Source organism: Triticum urartu, chromosome 7A (assembly GCF_056163025.1).
Source record: "Triticum urartu cultivar PI428250 chromosome 7A, HENAU_Tu73, whole genome shotgun sequence".
Classification (NCBI taxonomy): domain Eukaryota; kingdom Viridiplantae; phylum Streptophyta; class Magnoliopsida; order Poales; family Poaceae; genus Triticum; species Triticum urartu.
This window is the reverse complement of record NC_141879.1, coordinates 186,505,260-186,526,369: the sequence shown is the minus strand read 5'-3', so window position 1 is coordinate 186,526,369 and position 21,110 is coordinate 186,505,260.

Sequence of the window (21,110 nt, the reverse complement as noted above, 5' to 3'; positions counted from 1 at the left end):
CTTCACATATATTATTTTGAGAGTCTCTTAGAACAGCATGGTAATTTGCTTTGGTTATGAATTTAGTCCTAATATGATAGGCATCCAGGATCAGTATAATAAAAACTTTCATAAAAAGTGCATTGAGTACTAGGAGAAGTTTGATACTTGATAATTGTTTCGAGATATAAAGGTGGTAATATTAGAGTGTGCTAGTTGAGTAGTTGTGAATTTGAGAAATACTTGTGTTGAAGTTTGCAAGTCCCGTAGCATGCACGTATGGTGACCGTTGTGTAACAAATTTGAAACATGAGGTGTTATTTGATTGTCTTCCTTATGAGCGGCGGTTGGGGACGAGCGATGGTCTTTTCCAACCAATCTATCCCCCAAGGATCAATAAGTATGTGAGTTCTTTATGACTAATGTTGAGTCCATGGATTATACGCACTCTCACCCTTCCATCATTGCTAGCCTCCTCGGTACCATGCATTGCCCTTTCTCACCTTGAGAGTTGGTGCGAACTTCGCCGATGCATCCAAACCCCGTGATATGATACGCTCTGTCACACATAAACTGTAACACCCACGATGCGGCTATATCTCCCATGTGTCGGAGCATGACTTAGAGGCATAACCGCATAGTAGGCATGTCGCAAGAGGGGTAATCTTTACACATCCCATGTACTGAATAAGAAAGGGATAAAGAGTTGGCTTACAATCGCCACTTCACACAATACATAAATATAGCATTACATCATCCAGAATACAATCAAGGTCCGACTACGGAACCAAAATAAAAGAAGACCACCCCTAATGCTAGATCCCCGATCGCCCCAACTGGGCTCCACTACTGATCAACTGGAAACGAAACAACACAACTGTCAGTGTCAAAACCGGTGGATCTCGGGTAGGGGGTCCCGAACTATGCGTCTAGGCGGATGGTAACAGGAGACGAGGGACACGATGTTTTTACCCAGGTTCGGGCCCTCTTGATGGAGGTAAAACCCTACGTCCTACTCGATTAATATTGATGATATGGGTAGTACAAGAGTAGATCTACCACGAGATCAGAGAGGCTAAACCCTAGAAGCTAGCCTATGGTATGATTGTTGTTCGTCCTATGGACTAAAACCCTCCGGTTTATATAGACATCGGAGAGGGCTAGGGTTACACAGAGTCGGTTACAAGGGTAGGAGATCTACATATCCGTATCGCCAAGCTTGCCTTCCACGCCAAGGAAAGTCCCTTCCGGACACGGGACGAAGTCTTCAATCTTGTATCTTCATAGTCCAGGAGTCCGGCAGAAGGTATAGTCCGGCTATCCGGACACCCCCTAATCCAGGACTCCCTCAGTAGCCCCTGAACCAGGCTTCAATGATGACGAGTCCGGCGCACAGATTGTCTTCGGTGTTGCAAGGCGGGTTCCTCCTCCAAGTACTTCATAGAAGATTTTGAACACAAAGGTAGTGTCCAGCTCTGCAAAATAAGTTTCCACATATTGCCATAGAGAGAATAATATTTACACAAATCTAATCTGCTGACGTATTCCATAGCGTGACATCACACCACGGCCAAGTCTTTATTCGAATTGTTTTACTGTCCCACCTCAGCACGTTTAGCGAGGCGGTTTCCTTGGCACGTCTTGTCAAAGCAGAGATTGTGTCCCCTTATTCCGGGATTCTCATCAATACGGGCGTGGGTAACCCAACCGCGCCATTGATTACGGCGCTTGGGAGATAAGCAAGTTTTACCAGGCTGGTGGGGACGCAGAGTCGCATCCGCCCATATAAGGGGATAAGGATCCACCTTTTCATCCACGCCTTCTTCCTCCTTTGCCTATCCATTTCTGCGCACTCGAGCTCCAACGCCCAAGTCCGCACACCCCACCTCAACCTCCTTCAGCCATGTCCGAAGAGGGAGGCAAGTGGATGGTCTCCTCCGTCACGGAGGGACTCATCAAAAAACTGAGGAAGGCTAGATACTTGTCTAGCGACATTGCGCACCGGCTTCCCGAAGAGGGGCAGCTCATCCCCACCCCTAGGCCCCATGAGAGGGTGGTGTTCCTTCCCCATTTTCTCCATGGACTGGGCTTCCCTCTCCACCCATTTGTCCGGGGGCTCATGTTCTACTATGGCCTGGATTTCCATGATCTGGCCTCGAACTTTGTCCTCAACATCTCGGCGTTTATCGTCGTATGCGAGGCTTTCCTCCACATCCGCCCCCATTTCGGCCTATGGCTCAAGACTTTCAATGTCAAGCCGAAGGCGGTGCGCGGCACCCAGGCGGAGTGCGGAGGCGCCATGGTGGGCAAGATGCCCAACGTCTTATGGCTCGAGGGCTCCTTCTTGGAGACCCTAAAGGGGTGGCAATCGGGGTGGTTTTACATCACCGAGCCATGCGACCCTGAATGGGTCACAGCCCCCAAGTTTCGATCCGGACCCCCTACGAGGCTCACCTCCTGGAAAGAGATGGGCCTGTCGTGGGGTAAAAAAGGAGAGCTGACCGGACTCCGAACATGCGTCCAAACCCTGGTGGACAAGAAGCTCAAACTTTTCAATGTAGTCCAGGTTATGCTCATCCACCGGATCCTCCCGTGTCAACAACGGGCTTTCAACCTATGGGAGTTCGACCCAGCGCAGCACCGAACTCTGAGCAGGCTCTTCGACACGATGTACGAAGATGCCTAGAAGGTGCTTTTCAAGGGCGCCGAGGCCCCTGCATCCGCTACCGAGGATCGCGGATTCAGCACGCAGCGTCACGCTCGTGCGGTAAGCTGTTTTTACCTTTTACAGGGCATTCGTTTTTCATAGTTTGACTCCATGCGGGATCTAAGCTCCCTTACCTTTGATAGGATTGGCAGGAGACGTCCGGACAGATCATCTGTCCGGCTCCTTTGCCCGAAGGCCCAGCGGACGCTCACTTGGTGAAGCTGCTGGTTCCGGCACCCTATGTGGTGCCGGAGAAGAAGGCCAAGAAAAATGCCACGGGGACTCGAAAGAGTGCCCGGCGCCAGGAGGCGTCGGATTCATCATCCGACGACCCCAAGACGCACTCCTCCCATGAAGACGAGGAGGAGGAAGAAGAGACCTCTCCTCCTCCAGCGGGGGGAGGGAAGAAAAGGAAGGCCGCTCCAACTGGGGAGGCCGAAGGGTCCAAGAAGGGGAAGACCCTTTCTCTGGACTACTCCGCCGACGCCAATGACGGCGAAGAGGAGTGGCCGCGCAGGGCCAAGCCCCTGGCGAGATCGTAAGTATTCGGACACCAGAGCAATTCATAGTGTTCCTTTCTTGCACAGCTCCTCCTTACGCCGAATATGACTATGCAGTCCGCCCAAGGCCGGGCTCGACGAGTCGTCGAGCAGCTCCCTGGATTCGTCGGACGTGAATTCACTTCCGCCGCTACCTCCCCCCACCCTACGGACGACGCCGAGGTGCTGTCCCAACAGGTTCCAAGCCAGGAGGAGGTGGTCCTGGAGGCGCCGCAAGGCGACCTCCCGGACTCCAGGCGTAAAGGGTAGAACCCCCAAGGGCTCCAAGTCCGGCCTTGAGCCGGACACCGCGCCGGAACCTTCAACGGTTCCGGACTCCGGCAGGCGGCCTCCTTCCAAGAGGGGCAAGCCTACCGAGCCGGTGACCTCCGTCCAACCGAAGGCACCGGGCAATTTGCTGGAGGTGCTTGACGGCGCCTCCATCGACGAGGAGCACCGCACTGTTATGAGTGTGGTGATCCAGAAGGTTCAGTCCACCAAGAGCGGACTGACTGAAGCCTGTGCCAGCCTTCTAACAGGCTTTGAGGTAAGTAAAAGATATGTAAAAATATTACCACATAGACAGTATCCCCTGATGCTCTATTTGGCGTTCGGAAAGAAAAGCCGAATAGAGGATCTAATACCGTTCGCAGGAGTCTAACAAAAGTAAGTCAATATGCGTATGCAGGCTTCGCTGCTATCATCCGCCGCACTGACTGCGGAGGTGGGCACGCTGAAGCAGAACCTCGAGCGGTCCGAGCAAGAGCTCGGCCTAGCTAAGCAGCAGCTCGAGGAGAAGGAAGGTAAGAAATACCTTATTTAAATATGTGAAAGGTGCAATTGCAAAAAGTGACAGGATTAACGTGGCTATTGTAGGGGCCACAACTGAGGTGGCGTCCCTTAAGCAAGCGTTGGCCGAGGCCGAGAAGAGGGCGGCCATGGAGCGCACCGAGCGGGAGAAGCATGAGACGCAGGTTGGCGAGGTGAGGCAAGAGCTCCAGGCTCTCATGAAAAAACATGAGAGTTTGGAGCTTGACTCGAAGACGCGAGAGTCTGAGCTCGCGGAGGCCATTGAAGATGCCAAGTCTGCCAAGGCCAAAGCCCAGAAGGCCCTCCAGGAGGTTGAGGCAATAAAAAAGATAGCGGCGGGTAAGGCATTCTTTATGCAAAGCAAGCACGTAAAAGTGAATTACTTGTTACTTACCCGAATCCGGAGCTCTCCAGGAGCATTCACAGACTTGCCCCATAGCGTTTCGGATGCTGCCGCCTTCTACCGAGCCGAGGAGGGAAGTTCGGCGGAGAAGGTGTTCTGGTCTCAGTATGCTGAGGCCGAACACCCGGTGCCCTTAAGCGAGCAACTGAAACAGCTGGTCGAGCTCCATAAGGTGGCCGAACAGGCCATGAAGGGCCTCATAGTCCGGCTGTGGCCTGGAGAGGCCATGCCTGGGAGCTACTTCGGGCTGGTGAGGTGGCTGGTGGAGGCCTGTCCAAGGCTCGAAGTCATCAAGCGCTCCGTATGCATCGTGTTGGGGAACGTAGCAGAAATTTAAAATTTTCTACGCATCACCAAGATCAATCTATGGAGTAATCTAGCAACGAGGGGAAGGAGAGTGCATCTACATACCCTTGTAGATCGCTAAGCAGAAGCGTTGCAAGAACGGGGTTGATGGAGTCGTACTCGTCGTGATCCAAATCACCGATGATCCTAGTGCCGAACGGATGGCACCTCCGTGTTCAACACACATACAGCCCGGTGACGTCTCCTATGCCTTGATCCAGCAAGGGGAGAAGGAGAGGTTGGGGAAGACTCCATCCAGCAGCAGCACGACGGCGTGGTGGTGGTGGAGGAGCGCAGGACTCCAGTAGGGCTTCGCCAAGCACTATGAGAGACGAGGAGGAAGAGGGGTAGGGCTGCGCCAACAGGGAGATTGAATCGTGTGTTGGGCTGCCCCTTTGCTCAAGTATATATAGGGGGAGGGGAGGGGCTGCGCCCCCACCTAGGGTTCCCTCCCTAGGGGTGGCGGCAGCCCCCAGATCCCATCTGGGAGGCGGCCAAGGGGGAGAGAGAGGGGGGCGCACCTAGGGTGGGCCTTAGGGCCCATCTACGCCTAGGGTTTGCCCCTTCTCCTCTTGAGGACGCCTTGGGCCTTGGTGGGAGGTGCCCCAGCCCACCTTGGGGCTGGTCCCTTCCCACTATTGGCCCATGTAAGCCTCCGAGGCTGGTAGCCCCACCTGGTGGACCCCCGGACCCCTCTGGTGGTCCCGATACACTACCGGTGATGCCCGGAACACTTCCAATGGCCAAAAGCATACTTCCTATATATCAATATTTACCTCCGGACCATTCCGGAACTCCTCGTGACATCCGGGATCTCATCCGGGCCTCCGAACAACATTCGGTAACCGCGTACATACTTTCCCTATAACCCTAGCATCATCGAACCTTAAGTATGTAGACCCTACGGGTTCGGGAACCATGCAGACATGACCGAGACAACTCTTCGGCCAATAACCAACAGCGGGATCTGGATACCCATGTTGGCTCCCACATGTTCCATGATGATCTCATCGGATGAACCACGATGTCAAGGATTCAATCAATCCCGTATACAATTCCCTTTGTCCATCGGTATGATACTTACCCGAGATTCGATCGTCGGTATCCCGATACCTTGTTCAATCTCGTTACCGGCAAGTCTCTTTACTCGTTTCGTAACACATCATCCCGTGATCAACTCCTTGATCACATTGTGCACATTATGATGATGTCCTACGAGTGGGCCCAGAGATACCTCTACGTTTACACGGAGTGAAAAATCCCAGTCTCGATTCGTGCCAACCCAACAGACACTTTCGGAGATACCTGTAGTGTACCTTTATAGCCACCCAGTTACGTTGTGACGTTTGGCACACCCAAAGCACTCCTATGGTATCCGGGAGTTGCACAATCTCATGGTCTAAGGAAATGATACTTGACATTAGAAAAGCTTTAGCAAACGAACTACACGATCTTTGTGCTAGGCTTAGGATTGGGTCTTGTCCATCACATCATTCTCCTAATGATGTGATACCATTATCAACGACATCCAATGTCCATGGCCAGGAAACCGTAACCATCTATTGATCAACGAGCTAGTCAACTAGAGGCTTACTAGCGAATGGTGTTGTCTATGTATCCACACATGTATCTGAGTTTCCTATCAATACAATTCTAGCATGGATAATAAACGATTATCATGAACAAGGAAATATAATAATAACCAATTTATTATTTCCTCTAGGGCATATTTTCAACAGTCTCCCACTTGCACTAGAGTCAATAATCTAGTTCACATCGCCATGTGATTAACACTCACAGGTCACATTGCCATGTGACCAACATCCAAGAGTCTACTAGACTCAATGATCTAGTTCACATCACTATATGATAAACACTCAAACAGTTCTGGGTTTGATCATGTTATGCTTGTGAGAGAGGTTGTAGTCAACGGGTCTTGCCATATTCAGATCCCTATGTATTTCGCAAAACTTTATGTCATATCGTAGATGCTGCTACCACGTTCCACTTGGAGCTATTCCAAATTATTGCTCCATTATACGTATTCGGTATCTCTACTTAGAGCTATTCGGATAGGTGTTAAGCTTGCATCGACGTAACTCTTTACATCGAACTCTTTACCACCTCCATAACCGAGAAACATTTCCTTATTCCTCTAAGGACAATTTTGTCCGCTATCTGGTGATCCAGTCCTAGATCACCTTTGTACCCTCTTGCCAGACATGTGGCAAGGCACACATCAGGTGCGGTACTCAGCATGACATACCGTATAGAGCCTATGACAAGAGCATAGGGGACGACCTTCGTCCTTCCTCTTTCTTCTGCCGTGGTCAAGCTTTGAGTCTTACTCAACTTCACACCTTACAACTCAGGTAAGAACCCCTTCTTTGACTGATCTATTTTGAACTCCTTCAAAAACATGTCAAGGTGTGCGTTCTTTGAAAGTATCATCAGGCGTTTTGATCTATCTCTATAGATCTTGATGCCCAATATGTAAGCAACTTTATCTAGGTCTTCCTTTGAAAATCACTCTTCAAACAACTGTTTATGCTTTTCAGAAATTCTACATCATTTCGAATCAACAATATGTCATCCACATATACTTATCAGAAATGTTGTAGTGCTCCCACTCACTTTCTTGTAAATACAAGTTTCTAGCAAACATTGTATAAACCTAAAAGCTTTGATCACTCCATCAAAGCATATATTCCGATTCCGAGATGCTTGCTCTAGTCCATAGACGGATCGCTGGGATCGACAAAACCCTTTATTGTATCACATACAACTTTTCTTACGAAAAAATGGTAAGAAAACTTGTTTTGACATCCATCTGTAAGATTTCATAATCGAAAAATATAGCTAATGCTATCATAATTCCGACAGACTCAAGCATCGCTACGGGTGAGAAATTCTCATCGTAGTCAACTCCTTGAACTTGTGAAAAGACTCTTTCACACAAGTCGAGCTTCATAGACGGTAACATTACCGCCCACGTCTGTCTTCTTCTTAAAGATCCATTTATCTCAATGGCTTGCCGATCATCGGGCAAGTCCACCAAAGTCCATACTTTGTTCTGATATATGAATCCTATCTCGGATTTCATGGCTCCTAACCATTTGTTGAAATACGGGCCCACCATCGCTTCTCCATAGATCGTAGGTTCATTGTTGTCTAACAACATGATGTCTAAGACAGGATTACCGTACCACTTAGGAGTAGTACATATCCTTGTCGACCTACGAGGTTCGATAGCAACTTGATCCGAAGCTTCATGATCACTATCATTAACTTCCTATTCAACAGACGTAGGTGCCGCAGAAAACATCTTTCTATGTTGCATCATTCTCTGGTTGAAATAAAGGTTCGACAACCTCATCAAGTTTTATCTTTCTCCCACTCAATTCTTTCGAGAGAAACTCCTTCTCGAGAAAGGACCCGTTCTTAGCAACAAACAATTTGCCCTCGGATCTGAGATAGAAGGTATACCCAACTGTTACCTTTGGGTATCCTATGAAGATGTGTTTGTCCGCTTTGGGTTCGAGCTTCGCTGGCTGAAGCCTTAAGCATCGCAACCCCAAACATTAAGAAACGACAACTTTGGTTTCTTGCCAAACCAATGTTCATACGACGTCGTCTCAACGGACTTAGATGGTGTCCTATCTAAAGTGAATGCAGTTGTCTCTAACGCATAACCTCAAAATGAAAAATGGTAGATTGGTAACAGACATCATAGATCGCACCATATCTCATAGGGTTCGATTACGACGTCCGGACACACCATTACCTTGTGGTGTTCCAGGTGGCTTCAACTGTGAAACAATTCCACAATGTCTTAAGTGATTGCCAAACTCATAACTCAGAAAATCCCCTTTTGATCAGATCGTAGGAACATGATCTTATTGTTATGATGATTCTTAACTTCATTCTGAAAACGCTTGAACTTTTCAAACGTTTCAGACTTGTGCTTCATTAAGTAGATATACCTATATCTACCCAAATCGTCAGTGAAGATGAGAAAATAGCAATATCCACCGCACGCTTCAATTCTCATTGGATCACACGCATCAGCATGCATGATTTCCAACAAGTCACTTGCCCGTTTCATTGTACCTGAAAACGGGGTCTTAGTCATCCTGCCCATGAGGCATGGCTCGCATGTGTCAAGCGATTCAAAATCAAGTGACTCCAAACATCCATCGACATGGAGTTTCTTCATGCATCTTACGCCAATATGACCTAAGCGGCAGTGCCACAAGAAAGTGGTACTATCATTATTAATTCTACATCTTTTGGCGTGAACATGTGTATTACCACGACCGAGATTCAATGAACCATTCACATAGGGTGCATGACCATGAAAGGTATTATTCATGTAAACAGAATAACCAGTATTCTCTAACTTAAATGAATAACCGTATTGCAATGAACATGATCCTATCATATTCATGCTCAACGTAGACACCTGATAACATTTATCTAGGTTCAATATTAATCCCGAAGGCAGATGGAGCGTGCGATGGTGATCTCATCAACATTGGAAACACTTCCAACACACATCGTCACCTCGCCCTTAGCCAGTCTCCATTTAGTCCGTAGCTTTAGCTTCAAGTCACCAATAATAGCAACTGAACCGGTATCCAATACCCAGGTGCTACCAGGAGTACTAGCAAGGTACAAATTAATAACACGTATATACTTTGTTGAAGTTACCACCCTTCTTATCTACCATGCATTTGGGGTAATTTCGCTACCAATGACCGTTCCCCTTATAATAGAAGCACTTAGTCTCGGGTTTGGGTTCAACCTTGGGTTCCTTCACTGGAGCGGCAACTGGTTTGCCATCCATGAGGTTTCCCTTCTAGCCCTTGCCCTTCTTGAAACCAGTGGTCTTGTTAAACCATCAACACTTGATGCTTCTTCTTGATTTCTACCTTTTGCGGTCTTAAGCACCGCGAACAGCTCCGGGATCAATTCCATCCCTTGCATGTCATAGTTCATCACGAAGATCTAGCAGCTTAGTGATAGTGGCTAGAGAACTCTATCAATCACTATCTTATCTGGAAGTTTAACTCCCACTTGATTTAAGTGATTGTAGCACCCAGACATTCTGAGCACATGCTCACCAGCTGAGCTATTCTCCTCCATCTTGTTGGCAAAAGAACTTGTCAGAGGTCTCATACCTCTCAACACGGGCATGAGCCTGAAATCCCAATTTCAGCTCTTGGAACATCTCATATGTTCTCTGGCGTTCAAAACGTCATTGGAATCCCGATTCTAAGCCGTAAAGTATGGTGCACTAAACTATCAAGTAGTCATCAGGATGTGTCTGTCAGGTGTTCACAACATCCACAGACGACGTTGTAGGGGTTTGCACATCGAGCGGTGCATCAAAGACGTAAGCCTTCTGTGTAGCAGTGAGGACACTCCTCGGACTACGGACCTAGTCCGCATCATTGCTTACAATATCTTTCAACTTAATCTTTCTCTAGGAACGTATTGAAACAGGGAGCTACAACGTGAGCTATTTATCTACAACATATTTGCAAAGACAATTTAGACTATGTTCATGATAATTGAGTTCATTTAATGAACTCCCACTCATATAGACATCCCTCTAGTCATCTAAGTGAAACATGCTCCGAGTCAACTAGGCCGTGTCTGATCATCACGTGAGACGGACTAGTCAACATCGGTGAACATCTTCATGTTGATCGTATCTTCTCTACGACTCATGCTCGACCTTTCGGTCTTTCGTGTTCCGAGGCCATGTCTGTACATGCTAGGCTCGTCAAGTCAACCTAAGTGTTTTTGCTGTGTAAATCTGGCTTACACCCGTTGTATTCGAACGTTAGAATCTATCACACCCGATCATCACGTGGTGCTTTGAAACGACGAACCTTCGCAATGGTGCACAGTTAGGGGGAACACTTTCTTGAAATTATTACGAGGGATCATCTTATTTAAGCTACCGTCGTTCTAAGCAAATAAGATGTAAAACATGATAAACATCACATGCAATCAAATAGTGACATGATATGGCCAATATCATTTTGCTCCTTTTGATCTCCATATTCGGGGCTCCATGATCATCGTTGTCACCGGCATGAAACCATGATCTCCATCATCGTGTCTTCTTGAAGTTGTCTCGTCATCTATTACTTCTACTACTATGGCTAACGCTTTAGCAATAAAGTAAAGTGATTACATGACGTTTATGTTGACACGCAGGTCATAAATAAATAAAGACAACTCCTATGGCTCCTGCCGGTTGTCATACTCATCGACATGCAAGTCGTGATTCCTATTACAAGAACATGATCAATCTCATACATCACATATATCATTCATCACATCCTTTTGGCCATATCACATCACAAGGCATATGCTGCAAAAACAAGTTAGACGTCCTCTAATTGTTGTTGCAAGTTTTTACGTGGCTGCTATAGGTTTCTAGCAAGAACGTTTCTTACCTACGTGAAAACCACAACGTGATATGCCAATTTCTATTTACCCTTCATAAGTACCCTTTTCATCGAATCCGATCCGACTGAAGTGGGAGAGACAGACACCCGCTAGCCACCTTATGCAACTAGTGCATGTCAGTCGGTGGAACCAGTCTCACGTAAGAGTACGTGTAAGGTCGGTCCGGGCTGCTTCATCCCACGATGCCGCCGAATCAAGATAAGACTAGTAATGGCAAGTAAATTGACAATATCGACGCCCACAACTGCTTTGTGTTCTACTCGTGCATAGAAACTACGCATAGACCTAGCTCATGATGCCACTGTTGGGGAACATAGCAGAAATTCAAAATTTTCTACGCATCACCAAGATCAATCTATGGAGTAATCTAGCAACGAGGGGAAGGAGAGTGCATCTACATACCCTTGTAGATCGCTAAGCGGAAGCATTGCAAGAACGGGGTTGATGGAGTCGTACTTGTCGTGATCCAAATCACCGATGATCCTAGTGCCGAACGGACGGCACCTCCGTGTTCAACACACGTACAGCCCGGTGACATCTCCTACGCCTTGATCCAGCTAGGGGAGAAGGAGAGGTTGGGGAAGAATCCATCCAGCAGCAGCACGACGGCGTGGTGGTGGTGGAGGAGCGCGGGACTCCAGCAGGGCTTCGCCAAGCACTACGAGAGACGAGGAGGAAGAGGGGTAGGGCTGCGCCAACAGGGAGATTGAATCGTGTGTTGGGCTGCCCCTTTGCTCAAGTATATATAGGGGGAGGGGAGGGGCTGCGCCCTGTAGGATCGAAAGTATGTCTAGAGGGGGGTGATTAGACTACTTGACCAAATAAAAACTTAACCTTTTCCCAATTTTAGTTCTTGGCAGATTTTAGCTATTTTAGGACAAGTCAAGCAATCATCACACAATTCAAGCAAGTATGCAAAGAGTATATTGGCAGTGGAAAGTAAAGCATGCAACTTGCAAGAATGTAAAGGGAAGGGTTTGGAGAATTCAAACGCAATTGGAGACACGGATGTTTTTCCCGTGGTTCGGATAGGTGGTGCTATCCTACATCCACGTTGATGGAGACTTCAACCCACAAAGGGTAACGGTTGCGAGAGTGCACGGAGGGCTCCACCCACAAAGGGTAACGGTTGCGCGAGTCCACACAGGGCTCCACCCACGAAGGGTCCACGAAGAAGCAACCACCCACAAAGGGTCCACGAAGAAGCAACCTTGTCTATCCCACCATGGCCATCGCCCACACAGGACTTGCCTCACTAGCGGTAGATCTTCACGAAGTAGGCGATCTCCTTGCCCTTACAAACTCCTTGGTTCAACTCCACAATCTTGTCGGAGGCTCCCAAGTGACACCTAGCCAATCTAGGAGACACCACTCTCCAAGAAGTAACAAATGGTGTGTAGGTAATGAACTCCTTGCTCTTGTGCTTCAAATGATAGTCTCCCCAACACTCAACTCTCTCTCATAGGATTTGGATTTTGTGGAAAGAAGATTTGAGTGGAAAGCAACTTGGAAAGGCTAGAGATCAAGATTCATATGGTAGGAATGGAATATCTTGGTCTCAACACATGAGTAGGTGGTTCTCTCTCAGAACATATGAGTTGGAATGGTGTATGTGTTCTGATGGCTCTCTCCTCGAATGAAGAGGAGGTGGAGGGGTATATATAGCCTCCACACAAAATCCAACCGTTACACACAGTTTTCCAATCTCGGTGGGACCGAATCAACAAACTCGGTCAGACCGAAAATGTAAACCTAGTGACCGTTAGAGATTTTCGGTGGGACTGACATGCAACTCGGTGGGACCGATATGGTTAGGGTTTGGGCATAACGTAATCTTGGTGAGACCGATTACACAAACTCGGTGAGACCGAATTTGGTAATTAGCTAACCAGAGAGTTGGTCAGGCAAACTCGGTGGGACCGATTTGCTCTTTCGGTGAGACCGAAAAGTTACAAAGGGGAAACACTGAATTTACATTGCAATCTCGGTGGGACCGATTCGCTCTTTCGGTGAGACCGAAAAGTTACGAAAGGGAAATAGAGAGTTTGCAATCCCATCTCGGTGAGACCGAGATCCCTATCGGTAGAACCGAATTGCTAGGGTTTGGCAGTGGCTTATGACAAGTGAAACTCGGTGGCGCCGGATAGGAAGAATCGGTAGGACCGAGTTTGGCTTAGGGTTTAGGTCATATGTGGATATGGGAAAGTAGTTGAGGGTTTTGGAGCATATCACTAAGCACATGAAGCAAGAGGCTCATTAAGCAACACCTCATCCCTCCTTGATAGTATTGGCTTTTCCTAAAGACTCAATGTGATCTTGGATCACTAAAATATAAAATGAAGAGTCTTGAGCTTTTGAGCTTGAGCCAATCCTTTGTCCTTAGCATTTTGAGGGTTCCACTTTCACATCCATGCCATGCCAATCATTGAGCTTTCCTGAAATAATCATCTTGGAATAGCATTAGCTCAATGAGCTATATGTTGTTATGAATTACCAAAACCACGTACGGATAGTTGCACTTTCAATCTCCCCCTTTTTGGTAATTGATGACAACATATAGATCAAAGCTTCGACAAATGATAATAAGCATGAAATATATCGTCGCTTTGAGAAGTATGTGATAAGTAAGAGATCCCCCTAAGTTTGTGCATATTTAAAATTTGCTTTGGACTGCAAATGCACAAGGAGTTAGAGTCATGGGTTACTCTTCCATGTCACATACATCTTGGTGGAGCGCTTAAAATGATAAGAATGAAATACATGCACTCATCACCAAGAATAGTGAATGATCACATAAGATAGATAAGATAATAACATTAAGCAAGCATTAAGTGTAGCTTATGATCAAACACATGATCATCAATGTCTCACAAGCAATGACATAGTATCTCAAGCACTCAAAAGCAAACAAGTTCGAAAAACCACCAAATAAAGCAAGAGAGAAAAGCAACACTCTCTCTCTCGAAGCCTATGATCTATACATTTTTCTCCCCCTTTGGCAACAATTTACCAAAAAGTTCCTAGAAAAATGCATAGTGCTAAGTCGATGCTCAGGCTTGATCTTCAGGTGGTGGTGGAGTCCGGATCACTCCAAGGACGAAGGCTTCTGTAGACGCTGAAGTAGACGCTGGAGTTGGAGCTGAAGTAGATGCTGGAGCTGGTGGAACTGAGGCTGTAGCTGGTGCTGAGGTGGTGGCTCTGGTGGCAGCAACTGGCACGGCAGACGACCTCGGACCTCGTGGCACTCTGGCAAAGGCATCAGTGGTAGTCCTGCCTCTCCTCTCCTGCATGTCATCCTGGAGCTGCTCCACTGCAGTCTGAATCTCTGTCACCTTGACATCCAAGTCATAGAACTTTTGTTCCATGATCCTCTCTAAGCTTGCCTGGTTCTGAGTTAGGGTGGCTAGTCCTTTCTCAATCCGCAGGGTGGATGCAATCAGGTAACCAAGCTGCTCTTGTTTAGTTTTCAAGAAATACTCAGATGCCTCCTCTTGGGTTGGCATCTTGGCAGCTTTCTCCTTCCTTGCCTTTAGCAACAACTGGCTCTTTGGGTGCAGGCTTTTCAGTTGAAGCTCTAGCCTTTGACATAGGCTGCCTGCCTGCTGGCCTTTTGATCTTCAGTCCTGGCTTTGTGCCTTGAGCTGGCTCAACTCTCTTTGATGTGGCCTCTTCCTCTACCACATAATCTTCATCTTCAGAATCATAAGTTCTCTTCTTCCTTTGTCTAGTGGCAGCTTTTGGCAGATTGCTTGGGGTACTTCTGCTGCCATCATCTGAAGAGCTGGAAGGATTAGTGCCCTCACTCATCACCACTTGCTGTTCTGACACATTCTGGCTGTCACTCTGATCTGACATGTTGAACAAGCTGACTGCTGACCATGTGAACAGTTTATAGATGAGGTAGAATAGATGAGCATCACAAAATGCAGAGATTTTTGCACAAGAATGATCCAAAAACTTAGTTTTAGTTTCCCACTGAAATCATCTCGGATCTACTGATTTTTAAACTCGGTGATACCGAAGCAGTTTTGGCACCTAAACTAGTGAACTCGGTCAGACCGAGTCACAGTTCGGTGGCACCGAGACTGCTAGGGTTTCACAGAGTTCCAAAATCGGTCACACCGATAAGTAATTCTCGGTCAGACCGAGTCTCACTTGTGCAATGGCATAAGCCAAATCGGTGGGACCGAGTTTTTCAACTCGGTGGGTCCGAGATGGTTTCGGCGGAAACCTAACCCTAAAATTTTCGAATCAAACCTATTCTATGAGCACATTGACTGGATAGGAGTGTTTCAATCGTGGCAAGAATCATGATGATCACAATGTGCTAAGAATCGGATTGGAGAATAGCACAAAGATCGATTCCATACCCTAGTTCGGCGGAGACTCGCTACGGCGGCAACGGCGGGGTAGAATTCCCGTTGACGGCGACGGAGACCAGCGACTGGAGCCGGCTGGCGGCGAGGAGACGATCCGGAGACCACGTTGGCAGAGCAGGCTATCGCGCGGGCGAAGTGGTTCGGAGAAATTTCCAAAATTTTGCCCGTGACTATATATAGCCCGACCCTGTCGGTGTGACCGAGTGGAACAACTCGGTGGCACCGAGATTCATAACTGCAGGCAGTTACTGAAACTCGGTGTGACCGAAAGGTTCAAATCGGTTGCACCGAGATCGAAAACCTAGATCAACTTAATGATCTCGGTAGGACCGAAAGTGGGGTATCGGTCAGACCGAGAATCATAAAGAGGTTTTGTAAGTTTAAGTCTATAATGAATCAGGGACTCCGAGCGCTCCTCACACAGAGTGGTTCGAATCTGACTTGATCAAATTTTGTGATGCAGCATGAATAGAGTTTGAGACAAGAAAAGCATAGATAGCTAGAGGAGGTTCTTAGGCATTCTTGTCCATCCACTTGGCAAAAGAAAATAAAACCAAACAATCAAAACAACAAGTGGATGTCCTCGAATGAGTAAAATATGCAACCAGCATGCTCACACAATAAGATGGCAAATGAAATATGTGACAAGGCATGCACAACCAATTCTAGCAACTATCAAGCAATTTGCGATGACTAGGTCATCTATATATGAGTATATTGACTTAGGAGTCAAGTGAGAACACTTGATCATAGGTCATACTCATCATTTAAGCTCAAGTGGGGTTACCACTTTTACATAAAGCATTGTTGTGTTCACATCTTTAGAGTTGCTTTAGCTCAAGTCTTAGAGTAAAGCTCCCCCTAGACGTGATACCCCCCCTAAGAGGGATGAACTAACCTTGGGTTTTGTCGATGATGACTTCATGTAGATGTTGAAGATGTGGATGCTCAATGTTGATGTAGATCACTTGGAGCTATCCATTTGAGTGAATTGCACTTTCAATACCTACATGGGTTAGTCCCACAAGGAACAAACAAGGATATCCATAGACATAGAGTGATGCACACACAAGATGATGTCCATGAAAACTTTTAGGTTACCTTGTCCCTTGTCTTACCAACAAGAGGGTTTGTGACTCCTTGAACTAGTGCAGGATGTGGAAGTTGATTGCACTTGTTCTTGCCAAAATGATAAGAGTGAAGTATGTTGGCGGAGTCACCCTCAAGGACTCTCTAGTTCTTCTTCTTTTGGATCCACATCATCTTGATGGGAATCCTTGGAGTTGTAGTCGTACTTGATGAAGTGGAACTTGAAGTAGTCTTGGGAATCCACTTGACTAAGGTCTTAGGAGCTTCTTCAAATGCGTCAATTTCCTCTTGAAGCTTGTCCTTGCCTTTTTGCTTGTAGTCTTGTGGTGGAAGATCATCTTGAGCTTGTGTCCCCTTGAAAGAAGTATCATACTTATCTTGTTGAGGAACAAACTTTGTCTTGGGGTATTGATCTTCTTCCCACTCAACTCCATTGGCATTGAACTTTCGTTCAAAACCAACACCTTGATTCTTCCGGTGCATTCCTTGCTTGCGCACAATTTCCTCGAATTGCTTGCTCCCGGCAAGGCTTTTGTACACTCCTTTCTCTATAATTCCCTTCAATAAGCTATTTTCTTGCTCAAGTGTAACTTGGCTAAGAGAATCATTAGTGGAATCAAGAGAACTACTAGAAGCAACAATATTGGATTTAGCATGATCATTGTTACTGCTAGAGGAAGAATCTTTCTTGTTCTTGTTACTAGACTTGACTTGAGGCATGTAAGTGGATAAGAGTAAACGCTTGGCAATGTAAGAAGAACTTTTCTTGCGGAGATCATCATTGATTGCTTTTAAGAACTCATGCTCTTGCTCAAGATTGAGCTTTTCAAAGCGTAATTTCTCATGAGCTCTTAAAAGTTCTCGATGATCTTTGAAGATAGTTTCATGAGCTAACTTAAGAGTGTTTAGTTCTTTAGTTAGAGTCTCAATATTTTCCTTATCATTGTCATTCGTTTTATCTTGATTAGCATGATTAATTGACATTTCATCATAGTATTCATCACTAGAGTTGTCAACAAGCAAATCATCACCTAACAAGTCATCTTCATCACTATTGAAATCAACATACTCGGGGTGTGTTACCTTAGGACCTTTGGCCATGAAGCATCTTCCAATTCCTTCATTTGGTGAGTCAAATATGTCGTAGGAGTTGGTTGACACAAGTGCTAGACCGGCAACACCTTCATCTTGAGTATCTTCGGAGTCGGAGTGATAACTTCTCTCGGAGTGGCTATCGGAGTCGGAGCCGGATACCCATTCACCAACATGAGCTTGATGTCTTTGTCTTGTGTAGCTCCTTGATGATTTTTCCTTTCTTTCCGAATCCTTGCTTCTCCGTGAGTATCTTCGTTCATAATGATCATCTCTACTCCTTCTCTCTCTTGGTGGTGATTCTTTGCTTCTTCTTTTTGGAGAATCTTCTCTTCTCTTGTAGGGAGCCGTACACTCATTGGAATAGTGTCCGGGTCTTCCACAACTGTAGCAGTTTCGCTCTCGACTAGAAGATCTTTTGTCATTGTAGGACCTTGACTTGAAGCTTCTATCTTTGCTTCTACTCTTGTAGAACTTGTTGAAGTTCTTCACCATTAAGCTCAATTCTTCATTGAAGTCTTGTTTCTCACTTGATGATGTAGGGGCTTCACATGAGGCTTTATAGGCACCACTTGATTTGTTGTGAAGTTCCTCTTTATCCTTAAGTGACATCTCATGAGCAACAATTCTTCCAATCACCTCCGTTGGCTTGAGATCTTTGTAATTGGGCATCATTTGGATCAATGTGCACACGGTATCATATTTTCCATCCAAGGCTCTTAGAATCTTCTTGATGATGAATCTATCGGTCATCTCTTCACTTCCTAAGCCGGCAATCTCATTTGTGATGAGAGCAAGCCTAGAGTACATTTCAGCGACACCTTCACCATCCTTCATCTTGAACTTGTCAAGTTGACTTTGAAGCACATCCAACTTGGATTCCTTGACGGAGTCGGTACCTTCATGCATATCAATCAAAGTCTCACAAATTTCCTTCGCATTCTCAAGACTGCTGATTTTGTTGAATTCTTCGGGGCACAATCCGTTGAAGAGAATATCACAAGCTTGAGCATTGTATTGCAACATCTTCAACTCATCCGCGGTAGCTTCATGATTTGGTTCTTTCCCATCAAAGAAGTCACCTTGCAAACCAACACACACAATAGCCCAAACGGCGGGGTTATGTCCAAGAATATGCATTTTCATTTTATGCTTCCAACTAGCAAAATTAGTACCATCAAAGTAGGGACCTCTACGGTGATAATTTCCCTCGCTAGACGCCATACTCTCCTAGGTTGTGAAACCAAGGCTATGACCACCAAAAGCTATGGAGATCAAAGCAAATGGAGACCAAAGCTCTGATACCACTTGTAGGATCGAAAGTATGTCTAGAGGGGGGTGATTAGACTACTTGACCAAATAAAAACTTAACCTTTTCCCAATTTTAGTTCTTGGCAGATTTTAGCTATTTTAGGACAAGTCAAGCAATCATCACACAATTCAAGCAAGCATGCAAAGAGTATATTGGCAGCGGAAAGTAAAGCATGCAACTTGCAAGAATGTAAAGGGAAGGGTTTGGAGAATTCAAACGCAATTGGAGACACGGATGTTTTTCCCATGGTTCGGATAGGTGGTGCTATCCTACATCCACGTTGATGGAGACTTCAACCCACAAAGGGTAACGGTTGCGAGAGTGCACGGAGGGCTCCACCCACAAAGGGTAACGGTTGCGCGAGTCCACACAGGGCTCCACCCACGAAGGGTCCACGAAGAAGCAACCACCCACAAAGGGTCCACGAAGAAGCAACCTTGTCTATCCCACCATGGCCATCGCCCACACAGGACTTGCCTCACTAGCGGTAGATCTTCACGAAGTAGGCGATCTCCTTGCCCTTACAAACTCCTTGGTTCAACTCCACAATCTTGTCGGAGGCTCCCAAGTGACACCTAGCCAATCTAGGAGACACCACTCTCCAAGAAGTAACAAATGGTGTGTAGGTAATGAACTCCTTGCTCTTGTGCTTCAAATGATAGTCTCCCCAACACTCAACTCTCTCTCATAGGATTTGGATTTTGTGGAAAGAAGATTTGAGTGGAAAGCAACTTGGAAAGGCTAGAGATCAAGATTCATATGGTAGGAATGGAATATCTTGGTCTCAACACATGAGTAGGTGGTTCTCTCTCAGAACATATGAGTTGGAATGGTGTATGTGTTCTGATGGCTCTCTCCTCGAATGAAGAGGAGGTGGAGGGGTATATATAGCCTCCACACAAAATCCAACCGTTACACACAGTTTTCCAATCTCGGTGGGACCGAATCAACAAACTCGGTCAGACCGAAAATGTAAACCTAGTGACCGTTAGAGATTTTCGGTGGGACTGACATGCAACTCGGTGGGACCGATATGGTTAGGGTTTGGGCATAACGTAATCTTGGTGAGACCGATTACACAAACTCGGTGAGACCGAATTTGGTAATTAGCTAACCAGAGAGTTGGTCAGGCAAACTCGGTGGGACCGATTTGCTCTTTCGGTGAGACCGAAAAGTTACAAAGGGGAAACACTGAATTTACATTGCAATCTCGGTGGGACCGATTCGCTCTTTCGGTGAGACCGAAAAGTTACGAAAGGGAAATAGAGAGTTTGCAATCCCATCTCGGTGAGACTGAGATCCCTATCGGTAGAACCGGATTGCTAGGGTTTGGCAGTGGCTTATGACAAGTGAAACTCGGTGGCGCCGGATAGGAAGAATCGGTAGGACCGAGTTTGGCTTAGGGTTTAGGTCATATGTGGATATGGGAAAGTAGTTGAGGGTTTTGGAGCATATCACTAAGCACATGAAGCAAGAGGCTCATTAAGCAACACCTCATCCCTCCTTGATAGTATTGGCTTTTCCTAAAGACTCAATGTGATCTTGGATCACTAAAATATAAAATGAAGAGTCTTGAGCTTTTGAGCTTGAGACAATCCTTTGTCCTTAGCATTTTGAGGGTTCCACTTTTACATCCATGCCATGCCAATCATTGAGCTTTCCTGAAATAATCATCTTGGAATAGCATTAGCTCAATGAGCTATATGTTGTTATGAATTACCAAAACCACCTACGGATAGTTGAAATTTCACGCCCCCACCTAGGGTTCCCTCCCTAGGGGTGGCGGCAGCCCCCAGATCCCATCTGGGAGGCGGCCAAGGGGGAGAGAGAGGGGGGCGCACCTAGGGTGGGCCTTAGGGCCCATCTGCGCCCAGGGTTTGCCCCCTCTCCTCTTGAGGACGCCTTGGGCCTTGGTGGTAGGCGCCCCAGCCCACCTAGGGGCTGGTCCCTTCCCACTATTGGCCCATGTAAG